This window comes from Phyllostomus hastatus, unplaced genomic scaffold, assembly GCF_019186645.2.
Source record: "Phyllostomus hastatus isolate PE091 unplaced genomic scaffold, TTU_PhHast_1.1 phas_contig_209, whole genome shotgun sequence".
Taxonomy (NCBI): domain Eukaryota; kingdom Metazoa; phylum Chordata; class Mammalia; order Chiroptera; family Phyllostomidae; genus Phyllostomus; species Phyllostomus hastatus.
This window is the reverse complement of record NW_025333735.1, coordinates 10514676-10522631: the sequence shown is the minus strand read 5'-3', so window position 1 is coordinate 10522631 and position 7956 is coordinate 10514676. Positions and strand designations below refer to the sequence as shown.

The window sequence follows — 7956 nt, the reverse complement described above, 5'->3', positions numbered from 1 at the left end:
AAATACATATCACAAAATCTGGGGAAAAGATATTTGCAAGAAAATTCAGTAACCTGACCAACAGTGTTTAAAACTGAGATATGGGCATAAATAAAGTAAATAAATAAAACCACCAACCTACATTCTATGGAGTACAGCAAGTGTTACAAAGAAAGGTGCCATCACAAGGGTACAGCTGACAATTCTGAAGAAAAGACTGTAAGGAAGCGAGTTGGCTGCAATCCTCACAACATCAGGGATGGGGACATCTGTTCCAGGAAAATCAATCACACATGGATAGGATAGAGGTGAGGGCATGGTATGGTAAGGGAACTGCAAGCAACTCAATATGGCTAGAAGGCAGGATGTACACAGGGACCTATGGGAGGGAGTCTAGAAACACTGGCAAGATCCAAGGTAGGACTATCTAGCATTCCATGCCAGAAACCTTGCATTTTATATTGAAGGAGAGAAGCCACTGTCAGATTTTAAGGAGGGCAATAATAGGATCAAATTTGTGTCTTTTTATGGAGGATGGAATGGAGACAGACCATGACAGGTGGCCATGGCAATAGCTAGGATGCATACAAAGTAATTAGGGCAAGAAAGCATGATATCCTAAGTGCAAGAGCTTGCAGGGAAACTGGAAGAAAGGAGACTGTTTTATAAGCTGTTTAGGAAATACAAACACTAGACCTGGGTTGTGTGGGATGCATGAGAGCATAACATTGCAAATGACTCATCAAACTGGAAACATTTGCACTTGCTTTTTTCTCTCTTCATCTCAGTTAAAATATCATTTCTTCAAAAAAAAAGTAGTCTCTGACTACCTTATTAAAAAAAAACATTTCCCAAAAAAAGATGAAATACTACCATTTGCAACAACATGGATGGACCTTCAGAATATTACGCTAAGCAAAACAAGTCAGTCAGAAAAAGCTAAGAACCATATGATTTCACTTATATGTGGGATATAAAACTAACACTCACAGACACAGACTGACAACAGTGTGGTGGCCACCAGAGGGAAAAGGGGTAGTTGATCGTAAAGGGTAAAGGGAGGCAAACATATGGTGACTAGAGATGATCTGACTTTGGGTGGTGGGAACACAATGCAATACACAGATGATGTATCATAGAAATGTACCATTAAAACCTGTATAATCTCATTAATAAATGTCATACCAATAAATTTAACTTAAAAAAAGACCTTTCTCCAACACCTGTCTATCACATTACCCTGCTAAAGTTTTTTTTTTATAATAGTACTCTCAATCAGGGATTATTTTACCTATTTGTTTACTAGCTTTTGCCCATCTTCTCACTAAGTCATAAACTCAGTGAGTAGAAACGCAGTATTTGTTTTATCAATACATGGCCAGGCACATACTAGGTACAAAATAAATGTTAGTTGAGTTCATGTTTCTAGCTTGACCAGCTGAAAGGTGGTGGTACCCTTGACAGTTAGAAAGTGCAGGAGATATAAGGGATTTCTGTAGGGATGGAAGAGAAAGATGAGAAATTCTGCTCTGAAAGTTTTTAAGTCTGAAGTGTCAGTTATAAGTTTTTGGAGCAATTACAGTTGGGGATATCTGGCCCATTGTTTAAAGCTAATGAAACTTGGGGCACAGATGTGGGCTAGCAATGGGGGTTTAAGAGCCAATAGTATTTAACAGCAGCACTTGAAGCCATTTGTATGACAAGGTGCCATGCACACTAGCACTGATTCAAGGGCACAAGTTGGGGCTTAAATCCAGCCTGGCTCTGGCTTGCCAAGCTTTGTGCTTAGAGAAAATGTGAAGTCGCTGAAGAAAGGAAGATTTCTTCATCACCAAAAGGTGTTATGATCTGGGCAAGCCATGCACCCAAGAAACTGGGACACCCCAGGAAGCAGGGAGGACCACCTTTTCCTAACTGGCACAAAAGCACAGTGCAGGCAAACAGCATGCCTATGAATGAATAACACCCAGGAAAGAGGACAAAATAGCAGCAAAGGACCTGCTGCAGTCACATTCATCTGGGTTGCATTTTGTTGCCTGGTTGTTTATAGTTCAGAATATGAGGAAGGTGGGATGTAGGTTCCAGGGTATGAGTCCAAATTCCAGCTCCTTTGATTACCAACTGTTACCCCCAAAGAAGTCATTGTACCTCTACAGGCCTCAGGTTTGTGTTTGTTTTTGTTTTTCTTTTAATTTTTAAAACAGGAAAAATAATGGTGCTTATCCCATAGGACTCTTGAGAAGATTTGATGAAAATCTCAATAATGCCCATAGCACAGTGCTTGGCACAGACCAAGCCCTGGAAAATGATGGTCATCATCATGATAACTGTAGTGGACACTGATGCACCATCATCCAGATTCATCTTTAGAAAGAAAGGAACTTCTTCCCACAGTGGAGAGCACTGCCAACAGAAAGTTCTTAGCTGTCAGCTTCTACAGAGATATTCATGGCTGCAGAGAGCTGCCTTGCTCCTGGTCACAGACTCTTCCAGCAGCACCAGGTATCTAATGACCAATCCACATAGGATATAAAGGCCAAGTCCTTTCATCCCAAATTAAGGCAACTCTGAAGGTTCATTCCCACATTGGAACTGCCCTGAGGGTCAGCCCAGCCTCTAGTGAGGCTAGGGAGGGAATCAAAAGGTAAAAGAATAGCACACTCAGAGAAGGGAGCTATTATACAGTAGATATACTGTGCAAGGCTGAAAAGCTAACTAGAGGGTTTTGTTCCATGGGATAGCCCAAATGATACACCAATCACCAAAATAATAAGGGATGCATTGGTGCCACGGGTTCCAGTAACACTAAGAAGTGCAATGGTGGCTCTCCTTTTCAGACCAGAACTGAAAAATGGAGACTCCATTGTAGATCAGACCAGCAAGTAGCAGGGTGCTAATAAGACCCTGAAACATTGAAGGTCAGATGCCAGAAGACTGATGGATGCAATTATGGTGAGTGACAGTCAGAAGGGCAGACAGGGGTTGGGGTTCTGACCTATAAAAGATTATGGAGAAGGCTGATTATAAATGGCATGCCTGGGTGGGGCAGGGGAGGTAGAGAATAAATGGGCAGCCAACAAGGGTTCTGTCAATGTACATAATCAAAAGATATCGAAAATAGATGAAATAACATACTGCAAAGCTGTGAATCAAAGAAGGCAGTCACTCCAATATAAAGTCACAATTCCTTGCCAGTTTCCAGGATTGAGCTAGGTTTCAGACCCAGGTCCACTGACTGAAAGAGAAGGCAGGCCCCAGGAAAAAGCATCTTCTAATGCCACACAAGTGTATATAGTAATAATTCCCCCAAAGTGACCTACAGCCATTTACTTGAGTAGCTGTGCAGTGAAGAAAGGAGATTACCCAAACATTGAGAGGACTCTTGGACACAGGGTCTGAGTTGACAGTGACACCTGGAGACTCAAGGTGGCATCATACTTCACCATTACTGTATGGCTATAGAAGAGCCAGGCAATAAATGTAGCCTGGACAGGATTATGTAAAAGTGGGTCCCTTGAGTCCAAGGACCCATCCAGTATTCAGTTCCCATGTCAGCAAATGTATAATTAATCTGAAGACACCTAGTAGTTGGCACAATGGACACAGACAGTGCTTGGCCTGTGGGGCAAGAGTTACCATGGTGGAGAAGGCCAGTGGAAGCTTCTGAAATTGCTCTACACTCTAAGCTAAGACAGGAAGCCAAAAATAATGTCACATCTCAGGAAGAATGGCAGAAATTAGTGCCACTCAGACCTAAGTGGGTAGGGATAGTGATTCCCATGATAACAGCATTTAATTTATAAGTCTGGACCCTATAACAGCTGGTGGAGGATGACAGGATGCTATTGCAAACTCAAAAATTAGAAGCCCCAATTGCAGCTGCTATGTTAAATGTGTTATCTATGTTAGAGCAGATTAACAGACTCTGATACAAGTTATGCAGCTATTTATCTGGCAAATGAATTCTTTTCCATCCCTATCAGAAAAGAGGATCATAAATAGTTGCACTCACTTGAACAGACAGCAGTATACATTTGCAGTCTTGCTGTAGGGCTTCTGGGAAGAGACAGACCACAGGGCATCAAATGACCATGAGGCCAGAACTGTCCATCATGACCTGAATTCTGTCAGGCTCACCAAGTCATAAAATTGGATGGGCCCAGCAGCAATCTATCTTAAATTGGAAGTGCAATGTTGGAGTACATGAACTGGCTTAAAGAGGAGGTAGGACAGATCCACATGTCACCCACCAGTTTTTCCCCAGTACTTTTTCCTCACCTGCACTCCAACACCTAGGGTCCCCTGGGAGATCTCTCATAACCTCCAAGCTTGATTCATGAGTTGGTCTGTTTTCTATACGACAAAATGCTGAAACTGAATGGTGGCAGCAATACCACCTCATTCAGAGGTGTCCTTGATAGACAGTAGTGAGTGGAGATCCCCCCAGTGGGCAGAGCTTTAGGCAGTTTACAGGGTCTTCCAATTTGTGTCAAAAGAGAAGTGGCGTAAGTTAAGAGTATAAGTGGACACTTGGGCAAATGTCGTGGCTGATTAGCCTAGAGTCCAAAAAGAGGAAGAGAGGAATCTTGGGAACAAGGAGTTCTAGAAAAGAGGGATTTAGGTAAGAGAAAAAATTATTATAATCTACTGAAATTATAGAGCAGCTCACATGTCCTCTCCCCCACTCTTCCTGCCTTGTGTTGAACCCAGGAACACAGTCTAATAAAACCTCTAGCCCAGAGTTTGCTCTCTGGGAAAATCAACCTGAAAAAAAATACTTAAAACATTGAAATCACAACTTTGTTCTCTGTTATATCCCAGTGCCTGATTCTTCCTGCCATATATGAGGTTCTTGATAAACATCTGTTGAGTAAACGATTGAACCTTCAAGGAGGCTGATTAGACAAGGTCCACCACAGAACTATTCCTGAACTCTGTACCATTCTTGAGTTCTTACCTTCCTGGCTCTAATGCAGGTTTCAGCAGTCTGAGGAAGATATCACATGGTCAGAGTAAGAAGACCATCTTGCTCTGCTTTGCCAGGCCCAGATTATTATGACTGCAAACACATACACATGCACATTCATGCACCTTAACTCAACTAGACATACCAAAACACACATTTTCGTCTGTATTTTGGACAGCTAGAAAGTACACTGATGATTTTTACAATAATCAGTAACAAATGATATCATGAAAGAATAGTTAATGAACTTCTATTTTCAATAAATTGTGTTAAAGAAAAACAGCATTTTATAGAATATTAGATTTTTTTAACAAAAACTCAAGTTTCTTATTTAACACTTCTGGATAAAAATGTTTATGGATGTTTAAGTATAATGCATCACTAAAGTCGAAAATGTTGTTTGTAAATGTGAAACAAATTTGTTTTCAAATATTCAAAATAATAGAAAGAAAATTTTGTTAAAATATATGTAGTGTTAGTTGCAAAGTCATATGTCAAGAAGACATATGAAGAGAGCTTGAAAAATGTTCTTGATGAGATTAAATATCCTATATAATAGCATCCTTTCTAAATGTAAGGAATTCACTACCCACCTTTCATTATATCCTCTTCCTAACTTGTTCTCGCATTTCACTTGCCCAAAGAGAGAAAGAACTGAAAGTTCTGCTTACACCATTTGTGGGATAATGAAAATTCTAATTTTTATCAAGATAATTTTATATGTAGATGCAAAACCACTGGATTATGAAGTTTGAGTCCTCTCACTATGTAATAGAATTATGTTGGTCCAACCTGGGGATAGAAAGTGCTAGTGACTTCCAAAATATCCACAGATTGTGGTGGTAGCAGCAGTAGTACAGCCTAACTTGGTGTTCTAACATACCCCTTCACTGTTTGGGACACGGAGGTGATAGCATTTTAATAGTCAACTGTAGATGGCAGGTAGTAACTCATATATCCTAATATTTTTTATTGTTGTTCTATTTATTGCTGTTCTATTTATTGCTGTCCCAATTTCCCCCCACTGCTCTCCCCTGCCCCACCCGATTGCCACTCACACAGCCAATCCCCACCAATATCTTTTTTTATCTGGATTGTTGCTACAATTTTAAGTTGCCTCTATTGCTGGTTTATCTTTCACTTATTGTTTAATTTTTAAGTATTTGATCATGTTTGTAAAACTATAAAACTATTATAAAACTACTATAAAAATACTAAAGATAAAAAGTTACAGTCCTCCCTTTCCCTTCCCATTTGAATCCACATGTATACCCTCATAATCCTGAAATACCAATTCATAAGAACCTATGCATGCCAATGTACATAGCAGCACAATTTACAATAGCCAAGTGCTAGAAACAGCCTAAGTGCCCATCAGTAAATGAGTGGATCAAAAACTGTGGTACATGTACATAGTGCTGGAATACTATGCAGCAGAAAGAAAGAACCCCTACTTTTTGGAACAGGATGGATGGAACTGGGGAGCATTATGCTAAGTGAAATAAGCCAGGTGGAGAAAGACAAATGCCATATGATCTCACCTATAAGTGGAACCTAATGAACAAAACAGACAAATGAGCAAAATAGAACCAGAGACAAAGAGATAAGGAATGAAATGTCAGTGACCAGAGGGGAGGGGAGGAGGAGAAGAATAACAGGGGAAAGAAGGGAAAGGGTCTAGTCAAGGAACATATATAAAGGACCCACGGACATGGACCACAGTGTCGGGACTGACTGAGGTGGGGCGGGGAGAGCAATGAGGAAAAGTTAGGACAACTATAATTGGACAACAATAAAAAAAGAAAAAAATCTACATGTCATCATTTTAAACAGTTAATTTTTGGATGAGGGGATGGAGGTGTATAAATACATTTATATGCATTAAATTTTATGTAAATGTCATCATAAAGTCACCCAAATTTTTATGTCTTTTCAACCTTTTGCTAGATGGTCAGTATTTTGGTTATATTTTGTTTTGTAAATTTTCATTTCTGATCTGCTTTTAGTTCTGTGGTGAGCTCTCCCTCTCCAGAAGCCGCCGGGTCCTCTCCGAGTTTTGCACTTTTAGATACAGAGCTGCAATGCAGTTGTGATGCTGAGTGGAAGGCAAAGCCCATACCTCCCTCTTGGCCCCTCTGGCCAGCCAGGCACCTCAGATAAGAGCTGTGCCCAGGCCAGCACCAGCAGCTCTGCCACCAGCGCCAGCTCGACCATCTGCTATGAACTCACCTGCTGCTGCCCCCACTGCCCAGCCAGGTCTCATGGCCCAGATGGCAACCACTACAGCTGGTATGACTGTGGGCTCTGCTGCAGCAGACCACACACTAGGTCATGTTATCACTGAGGGCTTCAGTGGAGGAAGTAATGCTGAGGCCTCAGGGCCTGACATCACTTACCAGGAGCCTCAGGGAACTCAGCTGGCATACCAGCAGCAGCAGTAGCAGCAGCAGTGGCAGCAGTTTGGCCCATGCCACTAGGAGACGAAACAGTTTTGAGGTGTGCACAGAACCAGAATGACCTTAAGCTTTGTGAGGGTTTCATGAGGTGCTAACACAGTGCAGATTTGCAAATGGATTAGCCTACTCAAGAAGTTCATATTGAAGAAATGGGAAAACATCTCTCATGACCAAGTTAATTTAGTATAAAGATATAACTTATAGTGAAAGTATGAAATTACCAGTTAAACCTCTCCTATTATTAATAGTTTCCTTCCCTCAGAACTGCAATGGAAAAGAGGTTTTTACTATACAGAAGTTCACTGAGGTATTGAGTTTGGGGCTGGGCAAATGTTTGTGTGGCCTCCTTAAACCAGCTTCTGTGATGTTAATGTTAGTGAATCAGAATAAAGTGATTTTCTTCAAAAAAAAACATTACTTATGGAAAATGAACATAAGTCCCAACTTCCTGGTTTGCCATATTTTTAGGACTTTAAGATGCACTGGACCATAAGACATACCTAGGTTTTAGAGGAAGAAAATAGGAAAAAAATTGAAGCAAAAAATATGGCAAAA

At 40.8% G+C, this 7956-nt stretch overlaps 1 pseudogene; it reads left to right on the top strand.

The window, feature by feature from the left end:
- The first annotated feature begins 865 nt into the window (after positions 1 to 865).
- On the top strand, positions 866 to 7590 carry LOC123816409 (annotated as a pseudogene).
- Positions 7591 to 7956: the final 366 nt, after the last annotated feature.